This window comes from Palaemon carinicauda, chromosome 12 (genome assembly GCF_036898095.1).
Source record: "Palaemon carinicauda isolate YSFRI2023 chromosome 12, ASM3689809v2, whole genome shotgun sequence".
Taxonomy (NCBI): Eukaryota; Metazoa; Arthropoda; class Malacostraca; order Decapoda; family Palaemonidae; genus Palaemon; species Palaemon carinicauda.
In genome coordinates this window covers 110,700,780-110,721,230 of record NC_090736.1, presented here as the reverse complement: position 1 = coordinate 110,721,230, position 20,451 = coordinate 110,700,780, and the positions used below count along the sequence as shown (strand labels likewise).

General features: G+C 38.6%; 1 long non-coding RNA gene across 1 annotated transcript; it reads left to right on the top strand.

Annotated features, from left to right (window-relative positions):
• The first annotated feature begins 11,466 nt into the window (after nt 1–11,466).
• On the top strand, nt 11,467–18,250 carry LOC137650615 (uncharacterized). The gene is made up of 2 exons (XR_011046008.1): nt 11,467–11,528; nt 17,960–18,250. It is a non-coding gene; the product is annotated as an uncharacterized lncRNA (long non-coding RNA).
• The last annotated feature ends 2,201 nt before the right edge of the window (nt 18,251–20,451 follow it).

Sequence of the window (20,451 nt, the reverse complement as noted above, 5' to 3'; positions counted from 1 at the left end):
AGAAATTGATGGGCTTCACCCTTTTTCTCCAACCGTTCTTGAACGTACTCCTCCATAACGGGGGTGGAGTGTTGGAAAAAACCGAAGGTACGGGGGTGGAGTGCTGTACCAGCTCCCGCCCAATCCATTCTTGAGTAGGCTGTGGGCCCAGGGATCGAAGGTCCACCGATCCCGAAATTTCAGAAGTCTCCCTCCTACCGGTATCACCTCACTTGGACTGCCGTCCTGAGGTCTTGCCTTCCTGACCACGACCACCCCTGAATCCCCTTCCCCTTGAGGGGCGTCTAGACGAGCCTCTGGCTGCTCCTCTAGGCTTTGCTCGGAAGGAAGTAGACTGCCCTTCGAACGCTGGGGTGAATGCCGTGGACTGTGTCGACACGGCCTGGGGTACCCACTGAAAGGTGGTCGGGGTTTGTGCCACGATCTGGGGCACTGGGGGCAATGGCAATTGCAGTTGCTGTTGCTGTCTAAGAGGCTTGGCTGGGCCGAGACGGTAGCCTAGTCCTCATAGTCTTCCTCTTTGGTTGAGGACCCTCATCCGGGGAAGACTTTCTTTTGATAGCCAGGTCCCACTTCTGGAGAAGGTTTCTATTCTCCAAGGTGGCTTTATCAAAAACTTCTTTGACCAAGTCGGTAGGGTAAAAGGTCTTTTCCCCAAATGTTGGAGGAGATTAGTTTCTTTAGCTCGTGCCTCACTGTAGCCGAGGTAAACACGAACTCCCTACAAGCTCTCCTTGCCTTGACGAAGCCATAAAGGTCCTTCGTCACTGTGGCCAGATGAGGCTTGGCCACTACCATGAACATTTCATGGACCTTGGGGTCACTTGCCATCGTCTCGAGAGTAGTCTGAAGAGACATTGAGGCAGTCAGTCTTTCTTTTGTATCGAGCTCACTTCGCAAAAGAAAGTCAGACAGCTTAGGGGGGTCCTTGCCGAACTGACGTCCGGCAATATCAGCCTCCAACTTTCCACTTAGAACGTAAGATGGACGTCCTTCCAATCTTTGTGGTCCATAGGCAGGGCCAGCGACAAGGGTTTACACTCCTCTAGGGAGGGGCAAGACTTGCCGGCCTCGATTGCTTTTAGTACAGCCAGAAACCCTTTCTGTAAAAAGGGGGAAGGCTCTAGTAGGCGAGGACACAAAGGAAGGGAGCTTCCTATTCAATGCAGCTACCTTTGAGTTAGAGAAGCCCCTCTCTTTCATCGAAGATGAAAGTAGAGCTTGAGCCTTAGCATGGTCATCACTATGACCTCCTTCGGCTCTGCCTCCTCCTTTGAAGCTGGTTCCTTCCTCAGCCGGACATAACAGTCCGGATATGGTGCCTTGCTGGGCCAGAATTCCACCCTCCAGGGGAACTGAGCCCAGCATATCCGAGATGACGATCTTTCCAGTCGTCATCGACATGTGCTCAGCATACCTCCATGGGTTAGCATCCGAGCACAAAGGAAGGTCTTTCACATTGAGCTTTTCTGGGGCCCATGTGATTCTGCAAGGCACTGCATTCGCAGTTCCATTGCAGCCGCCTTCTCCTGATTCTCCTTCTGCATTTGTTGGATCATTCCAACAATAGAAGAGATGGCCTGTCCCAGCTCTACTGGGAGGACCGGCCGATGTAGAGGGACTTGAACTTCATCCTGGGCTTCTGCAAGGAGGTCTTCCTCCTGACACCCGTCCACATCAGATATCCTGTCATTTAGCTGGATGTCTTGCATCGCGACCGCGACTTCAGCATCCACCTGGATCTGAACTTAGGGGATCTCCTCTTGAGGCTGGGGAATCACTGCCTCAGCTGATGCCTTAGGGAAAAGATACGCCCTCATCTTCTCACTTGGAAGATAAGGGCCAGAAGTGTACTTTTGGAAGCCCCTTACTCAGGTACGAAGCTTCTTCCTAGCTATTTAAATGTCTCATTAATCAGGTTAGTGCACACAGTACATACCTGAGGGTCCCAATACCGGAGATCATCCTTGGAGACAGCGTATGCTGCGTGTCTCCTACAAAACTCATGTCCGCAGAGGTTCTTGCTGCTGACATTGCAGAAAGCACTTCCCCACTTCGGAGTGTCCTTCTGTAAAGAGAAGAAATTTCCATGAGTATCAAGTGAACTATGTATCACTGGATATGCATAGTATAGCATAACAATTCATAAATGAAAGACACACACTTGCGTTTCCCTCACAACCCATTGTTGCAGCCTTCCAGATAATAAAATCAAAAATGGTTTATCTCTACTAGAGTAACCAATGCAAGGTTTCCATAGGAAACAGGTGGAGCTCACACCTAGGCAATGATTTTAAAAATCCTGGATAATAGACGGGGAAGAACTCTGCTTCCTGTCTGAGGGCAACAGCAAAGGGTTGTGTAAGAAAACACAATAGTGTTAGAAGATACAGTGCTGTACCTAAACTTTTACTATAGTTTTCTTCTTACTGTATATGCTATACAGAAGAATACTAGTACAGTATAGGAGGATGTGTGCCGGCCTGCCTTTGCCGGCCGGCACACACCACAATTAGCTTTAAAGTATACTACTTAACAGCTATAGGGCGGCAGCCCTCTGGTTCAAATGCCTGTGCCGGCGGCAGCAGCTGCCGGCCAGCAACAGCCAGTGTTGGCCGGCAATGATTGCCGGCCAGCAACTACACAAGGTAGTACCCAGCTGCCGGCCACACTCTTGGTGACCGGCAGACAAGGACTGACATAAGCCGGCCGGCAAAGGTACAAGACCGATGCCAGCCGGCAGCAAAAGAACCAGAAGACTACCCCTGCCCGGCTGCCGGCCTCATAGGCCGGCTGCCGGGACAGGTACAGCACTAGAAGAAAATAGAATGGATGCCGGGATAAGAGTGTACACAACCCCCCCAGCCCGGCAACCGAAAGAGTGCATATAAGGAAGGGGAGAAACTTAATTCAGGCTTCCTTGACCAATGCCGTCCGGCTCTGCCGGCAGGCATGGATGAGGGACCAAGAGAGGTCCGGGCAGCACTCGAAAACATAAGACCCTTGCCGTCCAGCGTCTCTGCCGGCCGGCAATGGGCTTAGTCAATCCAAATCCCAACCTATACTAGGTCCAGAAGTAGAATGACATATGGTACAGTAATACCCCTGCCGGCCAGCTCTGCCGGCCGGCAAGGTACAGTACAGTAATGGCTAGGCCATTACGGAGATAGAGGGGGAAGGGACAAGAGGGTCCTGCCAACCTTGCTTTAGTGACAGATCACCCGTAGCCAAGAACTCTGTCTTAGCCTAAGGGAGATCTAAGGGAAAGGGCCAGCGCAGTAGTATAATACCTGCCAGCTTCCAGAGCACCAAAGCAAGGAAGGCGTTGCAACTCCCAAGGGAAGATTTATCCTCCCCGAGAACAGCAACAGAACTTAGTCTGGTCGATCACACAAGAAGGAATCATAACTACAGAAACCTTCGACAGTGACCTAAGGGAGCTCAGCTCCCTTTGTAAGTGTTAGGTCAGCGAGGGAGACTCTGCCCCAAGCCAAACAACACGGACTCAGACTAAAAACTCTGTTGTTCTGACCCTCTTTGAACCAGACTCTGCTGGAACAGGAAGGTACAGTAACACCCTAGTATAGTTTTATCGAAAATAAATTCGGAAAAAACCACTTAGGGATAAGCCCAAGGCTTAAACAGAGGGAAAGGGATTGCATACCTTCTCCGAAGAAAAGAAAGCAACCAGGGAGTATGATAAAGTATACTAAGGCTCCATAAGCAATTAGCCTAGGCACCAAGAGAATCGATTACCTAATTCACCGAAACTCTCACGTATACAATCTTGGAAATATTCCACACAGTCTAACATGTATAAAATATAGCCTAAAGCTTCAATAAAATTTTAATTACACTCGGAAAAACCATAATCATGCATTAAGTACTAGGACCAAACGACTAGGCTACATGGCCTAGCGTAGGCCAGAATGGCGAATACTTCGCCAAAAAAAACTAAGCACGAAAGGAAATCCTATGTAAAGCTAAATAGCTAAATTTTATTAAGCAAAACAACCAGGAATGTCACTCTGACTAACTAATTTATACCTAGCGAGTGACAGTGTCCAGGACACCTCTGGTAGGCTACGGCTCTTGTATCAAAGATTAATCCTATTAATCACTCAAAATTTTACCAAGAGCCTACATTTATACATAACAGACACTATACTCAACTTATCCGAGGTCAACGAAGACGAAGAAGCCATGAAAAGCTGAATAAATCCAAGATTTGCGAGAAAAACAGGAAAAAACCACCGAGTTGTTAAGCTACGCAAAAAGGAATACAGATGGCGCCAGGATTGGCGCCAGGCACGCATACGAATCGGGGGATAGGGAAGCCTTGGGAGCGGCTCCCCTTTTTCTTTCCCGAATTCGTATCTCGTCAATCTCCCTCCTACGAGACGAATCTCTGTTCAGGTCGTAGATTGCCATGTGACGTGTCTAGAATACGTCCTCTGATATGTCGCGATATCCCTTTCACGAGGGATACTCGCTCCAGGAGTTAGAATTCTGGTACCTTAAGGTAAATTCTCTGGGAATATCGCCGTAGTTGTAATATACCCTAGGAAGCTACCCTATAGGAACTTCCATCAGGACGACATGGCTTGAGCCCAAAAATATTTATATATATATATATGTATGTATAAATATTTATACACATACACACACATACACACACATACACACACACACACACACACATATATATATATATATATATATAAATATTTATACACATACACACACACATACACACACACACACACATATATATATATATATATGTATATATATATATGTATATGTATATATATATATATATATATATATGAATATATGTATATATTTATATATACACACACACATATATATATATATATATAAATATATATATATACATATGCATATATAAATATATATATATATATATATATACATAAATTTATATATACACATGTATATATATATATATATATATATAAATATATATACTTGTATGTGTATATGTATACCTTTACCTTCTATGTTGTGAAAACCCTTTATATTAAACTCTAACAATCTCTCAATCCATATCGCTTGACGAGAGTTCAAATCATTTTTATAATACAAATCACGTAAGGGGTGATGGTCACTCTACAACTCAATCGACTGACCTAATAAAAAGAACTGATGCCTCTCTAGAACCCAAAGAATAGCCAAAGCCTTTCGATCGAATGTACTATAATTCTTTTCTGCACCTTTTAACACCCGGGAAGCAAAACTAATATGTCTCTCTCTGCCTTCATCAAATCGTTGAGGAACTACGCCACCAATAGCTACGTTACTCGCATGTGATGTCTCTAAACACGGGCAATCAAATCTAGGATATACGAGTATTTCATTGCTAGTTAAGACAGCTTTCAAACAGTTAGAGGCCCTTTCTTCTTTCTCTCCGAAATGTATTATTTTTTGTTGCATTAAAGCATCTAAGGGTCTCGCTATCTCTCCAATACCTCTTATGAATTTACGTTAATACCCAGCGAGCCCAAGGAACCCAGCTACTTCCTTAGAGTTACGTGGCCTGGGGAAATCTTTAATAGCCGCTACTTTACTAGGTCAGGGTTGGATACATTCTGGAGTTATTATGTGACCTAAGAATTTGACCTTTTTACAGAAAAGTTTGCACTTTAACAAATTTATTTTCATACTATTATATCGCAATGCTTCTAAAACTTTACGAATATTATTATCATGTTCTTCGGCCGTTTCCCCTGTAATTATGATATCATCTATATAAACAAGAACATTAAGGCCACTTAAGGGCGAGAAAACCGCTTTTGGCTGATGTTTTTGACAGTAAACAGAGTAATGAAAAACTTGAACTTCCTCCTTCCTGTTTTCCTGAGGCTAAACTAACTAGTTTAGCTTTTCGATCTCATGAGATTAAAGCTCTGTTGATGGACCTTGATGCTTATGGAGGTGTAGACCCAAATGGTACTTTTCCTTTGTTTTTTATAAAGACAGCAGATTTCTTAGCTCCAAAGTTATCTGTTATTTGGCGCAAGTTAGCAAGAAGAGGAGCTTTTAGCACTAGTTGGAGAATTGGTAATGTTACTCCTCTATGTAAATGTGTTTGTGGTAGCTCAAGTCCCACTGATTACCGCCCAATTTCCATAACTCCCATATTATCTAAAGTTTTTGAACGTCTTCTGGCAAAACGTCTTAATAGGTTTGCTGAAGGTAATCATCTACTCCCTAGTTTGCAATTTGGTTTTCGTAAAGGCCTTGTAGCATGTGATGCCCTTCTTACAATCTCCAATGCTGTACAGAAATCCCTTGATTGTGGTCGGGAAGTTCGTATGATTGGCCTTGATTTTAGTGCTGCCTTTGACCGTGTTAATCATGAGGCCCTTGTTTTCAAACTGAAACAGTTGGGAGTGCGTGGGTCGTTTCTTAGCATTATTATTGATTTTTTAAGTAATAGATCTCAAAGAGTTGTTGTTGATGGGCACCATAGTGATTATAGGAATGTGATATCCGGTGTTCCACAGGGTAGTGTTCTTGGCCCATTACTTTTCATACTATATACACATGACATGTAGTTTGGCCTAGAAAACAAGCTTGTTGCATATGCAGATGATGCTACTCTCTTTGCATCAATTCCATCCCCTGAATGTAGATCTAGTGTTGGTGAATCCCTTAATAGAGATTTAGCTAGAATTAGGGCATGGTGCAAATTATGGGGTATGAAGTTGAATCCTAACAAAACTCAAAGTATGATTGTAAGTAGGTCAAGGACGGTGGCTCCTCAACATCCGGATCTCAGTATTGATAATGTTTCTTTAAATATGTATGACTCTTTCAAAATTTTAGGTGTGATTCTCGACAGTAAATTTACTTTTGAGAAACATATAAGGTCTGTGTCTTCTTCAATTGCACAAAAAACAGGCTTATTAAGAAAGTCTTTCAAGATTTTCGGTGATCAATCTATTCTGAAGTGTTTTAATTCTTTCATTCTACCTTGTTTTGAGTATTGTTCTCCTGTCTGGTCTTCAGCTGCTGATTCTCATCTTAATTTGTTGGACAGAAACTTACGGTCTATTGAATTTCTTATTCCTGATCTAGATATTAATCTCTGGCACCGTCGTTCAATTAGTTCATTACGCATGTTGCATAAGATTTTTCATAACTCTGACCATCCTTTACATTCAGATCTCCCTGGACAATTCTATCCTGTTCGTAATACTAGGCAGGCAGTTAATTCTAATAGCCAGGCCTTCTCCATCACGAGGCTCAATACTACGCAGTACTCTAGAAGTTTTATTCCAGCTGTTACCAAGTTGTGGAATGATCTTCCTAATCGGGTGGTTGAATCAGTAGAACTTCAAAAGTTCAAAGTTGGAGCAAATGCTTTTTTGTTGACCAGGTGGACATGAGTCTTTTATAGTTTATTTATGACATAATTGTTTTTGATGTTGTTAATAGTTTATATATGACATGTCTGTTTTGACGTTGTTACTGTTTTTAGAAAGATTTATTGTTAATTTGTTCTCTTCATTTATTTATTTCCTTATTTCCATTCCTCACTGGGCTATTTTTCCCTGTTGGAGCCCCTGGGCTTATAGCGTCTTGCTTTTCCAACTAGGGTTGTAGCTTGGATAGAAATAATAATAATAATAATAATAGAAAAAATGACTTGGAGCATTTCTAACACTGAAAGGATGAAAATTAAACTGAAATAATTGATCGTTAGCTATAAATGCCGTTTTATATTTACTGTCTTCTTGAATGGGTATTTGATAGTATCCACATTTTAAATCAACAGTTGTAAAATATTTGATATCCCGTACTTTCACAAGTAATTATTCGATTGAGGGCAATGGGAATGTATTATCCTTAGTGATTGCATTCAATTTCCCATAATCAACACACAATCTTACCGAGTCATCCTTTTTCTTAACAGCTGCAGTTGGAGAAGCCCAAGGGGATTCGCTCTCCTTGATTATCCCTTGTTACCTTACTTTATTAATTTCCCTTTCTATCTCTCCCTGGAAATGAATGGGTACCTTATAAGGCCTTGACCTGATCGGCTCCGCCTGCCCAGTTTCAATGCTAAAGGGAAATCGATCAATCCTCCGTGGTGGCTCATCTCCAATTCCAATCGGAATAATTATTGACAATGTCACTAACTACAGGCTAATATTCTGAGGGACATAATTTTCGCGCTTGCATAATCAAATTATGAGTGCGTTCGTCTGTGCGGGCCGGAGTTGTGGCTCCCAACATCCCATTATAAGCAATTTCACATAACTATAATTCACACACAGAATCACTTCCTAAAACAACTCTTTTATTTGAAAAATTAACTATCGTTATAACAGCTCTGTTTTCTTTAATTTCTGTCGAGCCCTGTAATATCATATGGGCTCAATTGTCATGGGGTTTAACAACTACCTTAGTTCCTTCCGCGAGAGGATGACATAGGGTCACAGATATGCTCGTAAGGGTCTGGGGGAACAACACTTCTCTCTCAGGTACAGCTGTTACCCTACTTGAATGTCTCTCCGAGCTAACACGTGCACTTACTGTCTCATGAGTTTCTATCGGCAAAATGTGCCATCCTGTTTTTACTGTTATTGTATCTTTTCCCCCAAAAATGCCAATTTGATTATTAGATATAAAGTCCATTCCTAAGAGAGCCTCGATTCCTGGAATTCCTAAGGTGGGCCAGACAAAAAATTATGTGTGAACTTCACAGACCCCACCTTAAACTGGACGATTGATGTGTGGTTTATGTGTAGTTTATTTCCTCCTGGCGTGTCAAGAACAATTTATGCCGCCAGGTATAGTGGATTTGAGGAGAATTTTTTTTTCAATCAGTGAAACACTGGCTCTCGTGTCAATCAGCGCTCGGATGGATTTATCTTGCAGGTCGATCCTAACTGCTAAAATTCCCAAATGGCCATTACAAGATATGGAGCACTTGCTAATGATCTCGGCCACTATGCCGCTGCCCCCTGGTCCTCTCCCTAGTCCCTAGTGCTGAGGGGTTGAGGTTTTGGGTACTGATGGAGGTCCCAGTGCCTGTTCTGTCACGTCTGTCACTGCTTCCTCGGCTACTGCTTGTGATGTCATTCGGGGGGTATTGAACTCCCTTGTCTCCCCCTTCCTTTGTTTCCTTTTCCTCGGACGTGGGGCGTGGGGAGGTGTGCGTGCACTCCAGCCCGCCCGCCTTGGGCGTTTTTTGCTGGGTATTCTCGAGATAAATGACCGTAGGCATGACAAGTGTATCAGAGGGGGAATCCTTGGGTGGGGCACTCCACTCCTCGGTGCCCCTCTCCCCCACAGTGCCAACATATGAAGACTCTGCTAATCTGCTGACTGCATTCCCCCTTACCACTCTTCGGGGGTCAAATTCCTCTCATGGATGCCAACTTCTTGGAATCAGCCCAATTATTCCCAGTACTTTTTTCTTCTGGAAAATGGTTTAAACTTTTTTTTATCGCACCCACTACGTTTATATGTTTACGGGCAATTGCCTTTTTATCACCTTCTGAGAGATTGGCACTCCGGGTAGCCAACGAAATGCTATCCCAAAAAATGCGAGTTGCAAAACTAAGAAAGGATTCACCTTCCCATATTTTGGGTTTGTAATTTTCCTTTAGGTCTCCCTTTCTCGCATCAGGCAAGGTATACTTCTCAATTAAACGTCATTTTATTTCAGTATAACTTCTTAAACTTTCTTGTGGCCAACACATTACTTCCATTCCCGGAGCATCTTTCAGCAATCTAATTATTTGAATAGCTTTTTCTTTTTCCGACAACCCATATGTGGCTACTTTCAAATCTCTCAAAAACACTTCAATTGATTAAAACCCTTCTTTAGGCCGTTGATCATCAAAAGGCCTAACACTTGCCTGGAGTTCTGGCAACTTTCGGACTACAATTTGCGTATCTTTACTCGGCTGTGCATGTGTACTTTCACTTGTGTGTATTTGTACGCTGCATATGCTGTGGTTTCACTCTGCTCCTGTTCTCGTTCCACCACCAATCTATTAATTAACTCTTCCAACTGTTCTAACTTATTTTCCAATTCTTGTGATTTAATTTCCTATCTATATTCTTCATTGGGAGCGCTATATCCCACTGCTCCTTCATTCACATCTCCTGTAGTGGCAATGTCTGCTATGTTAGTCCTTGTGTAACTCGGCATCTTGAACTTTTATTTCACCGGCTCAAAGAACAACTTCACTTACAGCATACACAAACAGACGTAATTTTTATACTTGATATAAATATGATCCGAGTAGATGGATAATCAGACGTTGGCATATGGGTTTTCTTCATTTATTACAAAAGGTTCGTTCATAAGTAGACAATAAACAACTACCCTCTCAGGTGAGGGTCTTATCAACTCGACTGCTCACCGGCAACTAAAAATCCCTTCACTACCAAAATGCAAGGTTTGCAAAATATGCCTAGACATCAGTTTTTCTGGAATACTCATGAATATTAAGTTCTTTTACCTTGTCGTACAAGACATCTACATACACGAATTAGGACATATGTATATATAAATATATATATATATATATATATATATATATATATATATATGTAATGATTAGAATAGTAATATTACATGTTTAAAACAAATGACGTAATATGTCATGTTGGTTGGAAGAGCTGGCCGTGAGATTTGCTATGGTCAACTCAAATTGTGTACAGGATGTAAGATGCTGAGTTGTCATTCTTTCTTAGTGTCAACACATTAACTCTTCGTGTGAAAGTTTGTGACGTCACCGGATGCAGGTGTCTTCCGATTCCGTCACTTATCCAAATTAAAGCAAGTGTACGATTTTTGGGATATCAGTAATTTGTTCAGTTCTTGTCTAAACTTCACCAGAATTGGTCATGTGGACCAACACAGCTTCCTCCAGTGATGGAGATGTTTAACTCAGTTGTTTATATACAATAAAACTTAAAAAACCACCAAGATGTGTTCAATAAACCATCTAAATACATCTGAAAACAACTCATACTCAAATGTGTGCTTAAGACAGTAGCACACCAATAAATGGTGGCAGCGCTTAAACTCAAAGACAGCGGTTATACTCTAAGAATTAGAGAAATATCTTCAAGACTTCAAAAATAAATAGCTGTAAAACCAGAGATATATCTTCAAGACTTCAACATAAAAGCTGTAATACCTGATAAAGATCTTCAAGAACTCAGAACTATCTACAAATATCTACAATTTTGACTGAGTCCAACGAAAATGCTAACACCAACATATGTTAGTATACAAATAGAATCTTCAATCAACATCCTAGGAAACCCAAGGACTGGCATTCAACTATTGCAAAACATATCCAGGAAGACCTACATTCTACAAGAAACTAGAACGAGACATCGCTAACAAAACATCAAGAGAGAGAGAGAGAGAGACGACTCGACTACATATAAAGCTAAGTACAAAGATTTTGTATTCATTTCAGTTTGTGCAGTGAAGTGTAGTTGTCACAAGTCGTTAGTCAAATATTACTGGGGTGAGTGAATTCCTAAACTTTGTTATAAGAAACTCCGAATTCTCATTTAGAATTTTTCTTTCTTTGTGCTAATTCCTTTTTCTTTCATAAACTCTTGGGGGGAAATGTATTGGGATTAGTAACATTGTTGGGGGAATTTTATTATACATATGCGTTTACGCAGTGGGCGTCTGTACTCATATAGATATTTTGATAGGATTGAAAGGGGTCACAGAGATAGAAAAAAAAAAGAATACAGCAGTCATGGCTCCTCCTGTCAGCCCTACCCCTGGACCTAGTGGTGTAGGCCAGGCTAATCCTCCTCCAATTGTGACGCTTGTAAATGCCAGGTCAGCAATCCTTCCTTTTCAAGGCCGTGTCAACGGGTTCTTGCCACAAAATGTGGAGTCATGGATTTCATCCGTTGATGCCCATTTAAATGCCAAACAAATCGTAGATCCTTTTGTACAATTACAAGAAGCTAAAAGTTTTATAGATTTTTCTAAGGGGGATGCGAGTGCGTATTTAAGAGGTGTTTCATTTCAGGAAGCAGTTACTTGGGATGATTTCAAAGTTAGGTTACGCGCGATCTATGGGGGTGAAGAAGCTTTGGATGTGGTGTTAACGTTACGAAATACACTTAATCAAGCCACTATGAATCGGCTTAATGTTGTTGAGAGAGCAGCTCTCATAGCTGATAGGCTTAACGAATATCAGGACATTTTAGGTAATTCCACTTGGGTTACTAACGATAATATCTCCGTGAAAGATTTTTTACGATTAATGTATTTAACTTGCATGACACTTATGTTGCCTGAAGCTTTAGTGCGGTGCTTTGATAAGAAGTTAATGCCTGCAAGTACGGAATTGGATGTCTATAAACAGATAAAGAAGCACATGTCCAAGTGTCCAGATCTCGATCCCGTGTTAACTCAAGTTTTTGCTAAGAATGAAACAAAACCACAAACAGTGAACGTAATTAATAATCCAGTAGCGGGAGTGACGTGTTACAACTGCAAACGTCAAGGTCACATAAGCGCAGACTGTAGAACGAAATTTTGTTCAGTTCACAACACAGGATCACATTCTTATAGTCAATGTTACGCGCGTAAGACACAACAATATCCTAGAAATACACAGTCAATTCCACAGTCAGTTCCATATGGAAATAAAAAGAAAAATCCTCATTTTAACAATAAGAAGAAACAACAAAATGTCAATGCAGTTCAGAGTCCGAAACAAACAAACACTTCTTCAAATATCGCTGAGCCTGGGCCGTCAAACCAGACCTCGCAAAGTCAGCCTAATTTTCAGAATGTGCAGAACAAAGCAAATACCACATAGTTAACTCTAGAGGGGAAGAGAGTGATGTTGGGTCAAGGTCATTTATGTCAACATCAATAGTATTGAATAATCAATTTAATGTTTTATCAGATAAATGTGAGACAATAGATTTTCCTATGAAACACACGGCCGAATTAAGTAAAACAGTACATGCTCCCGTAGATTTGCAACGAATTCATACAATAATAAGCCAAAATGAGTTACGGCCAACCTTATATGCTGTAAATTTAGAACACAAATCCTTTACGTTATTTTTTGACTCTGGTAGTCCACGTAATATTATGGATTTGAAGACGCATCATTTGTTGTTTTCGAACTTTCCGATTGAAAAATCAGGAATCAGACTTTCAGGTATAGGAAATAATGAATTAAACGTCATAGGCATAACTCATATTCAGTTCAGAGTCGGTAATCGCACGTTTGCCGATACATTTGTTGTTGTGAAAAACATTAATATGTATCCAGCTGTAATTATAGGATACCCATCTATGGGAAATCAAAACATTATCTTAGCTCCTGCAAAGCACGGCGTGTATATCAAAGGGAAATTCTATAAGTCTTCTAATACTTTAAAGTCTGTTTTGGATAATAAGGAGACGACAAATGTAACCGTAACGTACGTTGAAGAACCAATAACTTGTCTCACTAATAAAGAAATAATACACGCGACCCAGCAGAATTCTCGTTCACCCGTAATATCATCTTGCACGCAATATATCGAACCAAACATACCTTCGAATTTAATAGTGCAAATAAAGAAAACACTACCGGGATCTGAAATATTAATCCTTTCCGATACTTTGAAAACCAACGGATTGTCTGTCACACAAGCTATTTATACAGTAGGCTCACATCAGCAATGTAATATCGAAGTCTGTAATCATTTAAATAACACTTTAGTAATTCACAAAAATCAACATATCTTGGATGTAGAAGTTTATAAACATCGTATTCTTACCGTTGCTGAAATCAATCACTCTCAATCAGTTGCGGATGAGTCCCTTTTACGATCTATTAAAAATAAAATCAGTAAGGACATTCAAGACGAAGAAATTCAGCAGAAAATTTTTGAACTTTTAAATAAATATACAGATGTCTTTTCCACTACGGATGGATCCTTAGGGAAAACAGATGTGATCGAGCATCAAATAAGGTTAAAAGACAAACAGAAAATTATATATGTACCCTCGTACAGACTCCCTATGAAATTCCAGAATGAAATAAATGATGAAGTAGGTAAAATGTTAGAGGAAGGAGTCATTAGAAAATCAAATAGCCCTTATAATTTTCCTTTAATAGTTGTACCGAAAAAAGATCGAACATGGCGTATCTGTGTCGACTTTCGTCGTCTAAACGAGGAAACGATCCCTGATCGATTCCCAGTGCCATGTACTGACGATATTTTGTCTTTGTTAGGTCAGAATAAATATTTTACCAGTTTGGACTTACTTAAAGGCTTTCACCAGATATCATTAGAAGAAGATAGTATCCCATACACAGCCTTCAGCACAGCCAGGGGACATTATGAATTTTTACGGATGCCTTTTGGTTTACGTTGTGCTCCTATAACATTTACAAGAATGATTAACATAGTGTTTGGAGACTTGTTAGGGGATATATTGCATGCCTATATGGATGATCTTGTAATCTTTTCCAACACCTTAGAAGAACATCTACGTAAGTTAGAACTAGTACTACAGAGATTAAGACAACATAACTTAAGGGTAAAGATTAGTAAGTGTGAATTTTTCAAAACAGAATTAGTATATTTGGGTTTCATGGTGTCAAGCCAAGGTCTTAAAGTAGTCCATGATAAGGTGTCGGCTATACGTAATTTTCCCATACCTACTAATGTCAAGGGAATACAGCAATTTCTGGGTTGTAGTGGATATTACAGGCGTTTTATACGCAACTATTCAATAATAGCCGCTCCTTTAACTGATCTTACGAAGAAGGGCGTAGATTTCATATGGTCTGAGCAACATCAACAGGCGTTTAATACTTTGAAAGATGAACTGTGTAGTTCTCCTATCTTAAAATTTCCTGACTTCGGTAAGGAATTCTTCATTGCAACAGACGCCTCAGACTTAGGAGTGGGAGGGGTATTGCTTCAGCAATATGATAAACAGTTTTTCCCGATAGCTTTCTATTCTCGAAAATTGAGAACTTCCGAAAGTAAATATGCAGTAATAGACAAGGAAGGACTAGCTATTGTTAATTCGCTAGTGCATTTTAAGTTCATAATTTACGGTTATCCCGTTAAGGTTCTTACTGACCATAAACCACTAACAGAGTTCTTTAAAGGCTTCAATCACAGCCCTAAACGAACTCGGTGGCATTTAATCATTCAAGATTTTGGCGCAAGAATCGGGTATTTACCTGGGAAAGCAAATATCATTGCGGATGCATTATCACGCAACCCCGTGTCATCTTGTACGGAGTCTTTAGCTGAATTAATAGATATATCAACATCCATGCCTATTGTAAAAACAATATCTGAACAAGAAGATTTAGGCTGGAGTGCTGAATTGTTACAGACTGAGCAAAGAAAAGATCAGAAAATAGAAACAATTATAAATGCTTTGAAAGGCAATCATAAAGAAAAAGAATATATAAAGTATAAGCAGCAGAATTATGTAATCAAAGATAATATTCTGTGTAGGACTGTGACAAGGAAAACCCGCAATACACCACATGTAACTAACGACCAGGTAGTAGTACCAAACTCACTTGTTTCCACTGTCCTGAATTGGTTGCATTCAAATCCATTACATGGACACCCTGGGTTCTCATTAATGTCACAGAAAGCCAAATCATTGTTTTATTGGCATACAATGCTTACAGATATAAAAAGACACATAGCTAATTGTCGCACATGTCAGGAAAACAAAGGGCATACGAAAACACCTGTTAGCTTAGGAACTTATCCTGTTCCCAATCAACCCTTTGAAAGAATACATTTAGATTTGTTAACAGGATTTTACGAGTCAGACAGAGGGAATAAGCACCTCTTAGTAATTATAGATGCTTTAACTCGATATACAGAACTAATAGCGCTTAAAACTAAAACTGCGATTGAATGCGCTAGGAAGTTTTACGAGTGTTACATTTGTAAACATGGAATTCCACACATGATAATCTCAGACTCGGGTGGTGAATTTAATAATCACTTTCTTACCTCATTGTGTGAATTCCTCAAAATAAAGAAGATCAATACCATGATATATCACCCAGAGTCGAATGGGCTAGTGGAAAGAGCAAATAGGAAGATATTAAATATATTAAGGGTAACACTAGGGGGATCAGACCCCAACTGGGATATTGCAATACCGGCGGCACTGAGTACTCTGAATCATTCATATCATATATCAATTAAAATGTCACCGCATGAAGCATTGTATGGTACCCCAGTTAGAACACCTTTCCATGTATTAACGCCTACAACTAATCTATCAAATCCTTTAAAAGAATGTATAAATGCAAGTATAAGTCGATATGATATCCTTCGAAAGAATTTAGAAGAATCACAAATCATAATGAAAAGGAATCATGATAAAATAGCGAAACCAACTAAAACATATACCGTGGGTGATAACATCTATATTCAAATCAATGTCAGAAAAGGGCTCAACTATAAACTAACACCTAAGTTTGAAGGCCCATTTAACATTTTGGAAATATTAACGGCCAATAGGTTTAGAATTCAAAATGTAGCCCAACCCACGGATGAGAGAATAGTACCATTGTCTCACATAAGAAATTAAAAAGAAGTGAGGAAAAATTTTAATTTCAATTTAAAAGTTTTCTTTTTAATACAGGAGTAATTACATATGTTTTTTCTCGTTACAGGTTTCCAAGATGAATTTTTTGTTGTTGGGAGTGATATTGTTCGCTCAGACATTTTTTTCGTATGGGATGAGTTCTAAGACTAAGAATATATATTTTAAATATGGAAATATAGTTGAAAGACAAGAAGACATTTTTATTACATCAACCAACGTAATTGTCGAAGTGCATATGCAAGCAATTTTTCTTCAAGAGAATGATGTCACTAGCTTAAGAACCGCCATTTCAAGGTTTTCTGCATCATTGGATGAGTTGCATAGGAGACATTTTCATTTGACTACTAAGAGTTTGCTTAGCTCAACATTAAAAATTGCAGAGATGCTATCTGATGACTTAAAGAATAAGACTGGAGAGACAGGATCTTTGGCTTATGACCTTTTGATGTGGACTGTAGGACACGAACAAAAAGAAAGACGGAATCCGTTCATTTATGCTGCATTAAGCATCTTTGGGTCTGTTGCAAGTTTAGGTTTAGGACTTTCCAATCGTCTTAAAATTAGTAATCAAAATAAGAAAATTGAGTTCTTGACTCATAAAGATGAATTGATTATGTCAGAACTAAGGGATCAGTTAGCTTCAATCAATAAAATTATGGATTTGTTAAATGAACATTCAGATAATATCGTTCAAATTATGGAAGTACAGGATTTGTTAGCAACATTAACGTATTATGATTCAAAGATAGATCACATACATAACAGAATTGCACATTTCATTGAGAAATCCAAGGATTATGTAGAAGCTATCACGTTAGCAACTAAAGGTGTATTGTCGCCCCATTTGTTGCCTATACGTTACTTAAAATTAGTTCTGGAGAACACTAGGGATAAACTAGGCTATGTTCCTTTGTTAGACGAACATAGGTTAGAATTTTATTACAGCCTAATTACAGTAAACGTAGATAATAACAAGATTAGGATTACAATTCCCTTTGATTCTTCTGATGCCTGGCAATCTTACAGGATATCACCATTTCCGACTTTCATGACGAATCACTCAAATCCAGTAATATCCAGTTTGACAGGACACGTATTGATTTCCCCAGACAAGGAAACATATACGGTCATTAAAGACTTAAATCAATTAACTCACTGTTCAGACGCAATGGATAGAAAAATATGTACAGCTGACTCATTTGAATTCCGTAAAAACTTGATGGATTCATGCGAGTTAGGTATAGTGCTAGACGGTGCTCTCTCCCATACAAGTGAAAATTGTCTGGATAAGCTTTATCCCTTTGACAATAAAGAATTCAATTGCAGACTAAATAATGGCTCGTGGATACGATACGACAAGGACGGCTTCAATATATCATGCCCTGACGGATCCACATCCCACAACCACATCTTCGTCGCAGCAGATGGCTGTATCGGGACTTCCCCGAATTCCATGGTGACTGGCCTACGGACAATCATCAGAGAACGTGCTTACTTCGCGAATTTCACGTGGACCTCTACAACGCCCGCACTTCCTCTCCCCTATAAAGGAAGTGTGGCGAAACACTTAATGAAACTTACCGAAAAGGACCACCTGTCGCCGACTTACAAAGAGATTCTTCACCCCATAATACTGGCTAGTTTGTGTTTCACGGTGATGATATTTATCGCCGTGAACATCCTTGTTTGGCGTAGGTTACGGCACAGCAAGCAGCTACAAAGGAATGAGTTGCATAGCCCTGACAATACCCCCTATTTAATCCAGTTCAAAGCTGTATGAGTGGCCACCTCATTCGCTAAGGGAGTAATTTGTCGGATTGATGTTTGTATGAAAAGCTGATTAGTACGCTAGTAATATGTAATTAAAGAAATTCTCTACATTTGCATTGTTAAAAATACATTTAAAATAACATTTAAAAAAATAAATAAAATAAAAAAGGATATAAATCATTTTTTCTCTCGGCATCTAATAAAAAATATATAAGCCGGAATGTTAAAAAAGAAAAGAGAAAAAAAAAAAAAAAAGAAAAATATATAAGATATATAACAGAATCTATGGGCATCTAATAAAATGTATCAGCCCTATATATAAATATATATATATGTACGAAACCGTGGTACGTGTACGTACCAGGAATTCGTATTTGTGCACTGAATGTTGAGTATCTTGTTTCTGACAAAGGTAACAATTATTCTTTATCAAGTTACCGAATCATTTGTAAGTCAGAATTTGTTTTGTTTTTGGTACCATGTAATCATTTGCTAGCAATGTACCATATGTATGATCTTGGTTTTATCATGCATTTTTCTTTTTGCTTTGGTAATATCTTTTTTTGTATGCATTATTGTTATTAGTTTTGGTGTGCCTGTTTGGACATTCGTCCTCAGTTGGATATAGCTAGTTTTGGACAATGAATGATACGTATGTCCAGTCACACCTAATAACCATGTTTCGGCTTGTTAAATTTTTGTAAAAAAAAATTGAGATAGCTGGCCGAGCATATGTAATGATTAGAATAGTAATATTACATGTTTAAAACAAATGACGTAATATGTCATGTTGGTTGGAAGAGCTGGCCGTGAGATTTGCTATGGTCAACTCAAATTGTGTACAGGATGTAAGATGCTGAGTTGTCATTCTTTCTTAGTGTCAACACATTAACTCTTCGTGTGAAAGTTTGTGACGTCACCGGATGCAGGTGTCTTCCGATTCCGTCACTTATCCAAATTAAAGCAAGTGTACGATTTTTGGGATATCAGTAATTTGTTCAGTTCTTGTCTAAACTTCACCAGAATTGGTCATGTGGACCAACACAGCTTCCTCCAGTGATGGAGATGTTTAACTCAGTTGTTTATATACAATAAAACTTAAAAAACCACCAAGATGTGTTCAATAAACCATCTAAATACATCTGAAAACAACTCATACTCAAATGTGTGCTTAAGACAGTAGCACACCAATATATATATATATATATATATATATATATATATATATATATATATATATATATATATATATATATATATATATATATATATATATATATATATATAGATATATATATATATATATATATATATATATATATATATATATATATATATATATCTATATATATATATATATATATGTGTGTGTGTATTTATATATATATATATATATATATATATATATATATATATATATATATATATATATATATATATATATATATATATATAGATGTATATATATATGTATTCATATATATATATATATATATATATATATATATATATATATATATATATATATATATATGTACATGTATATATATATATATATATATATATATATATATATATATATATATATATATATATATATATATATATATATATATATATATATATATCGTTTATAATGCCATTAAGATCATTATTACATGCTGGCAAGCACTCCATGAAGCTTTGACATTAATTTGCAATCCAGTTTTTGAAATAATAATAAAATAACTTTTTATTGCTATGTTCACCAATCCATTCGCGACCAACGCTAAAATATCCTTGTTGGTGGTGAGTCGAACATTGCAACCCTGTCTCAAGCGCCCCAGTCATTTGTCCTCCAGAGCTGAAAATGCTTAAACACACATACCCACATACTCTCAATATTAGGCTCAATTTTTTTTACTCTAACCTTTCATGAAAAAAAAAAAAAAAAAAAAAAAAAAAAAAAAAAAAAAACGGATAAAGAAGCTTGCTGTAGTATACCTTCATTTCCGCCACTTTTGGATTATAAGAGGTACCTATTAGCAAAGTTAATAATTGCCGATTCG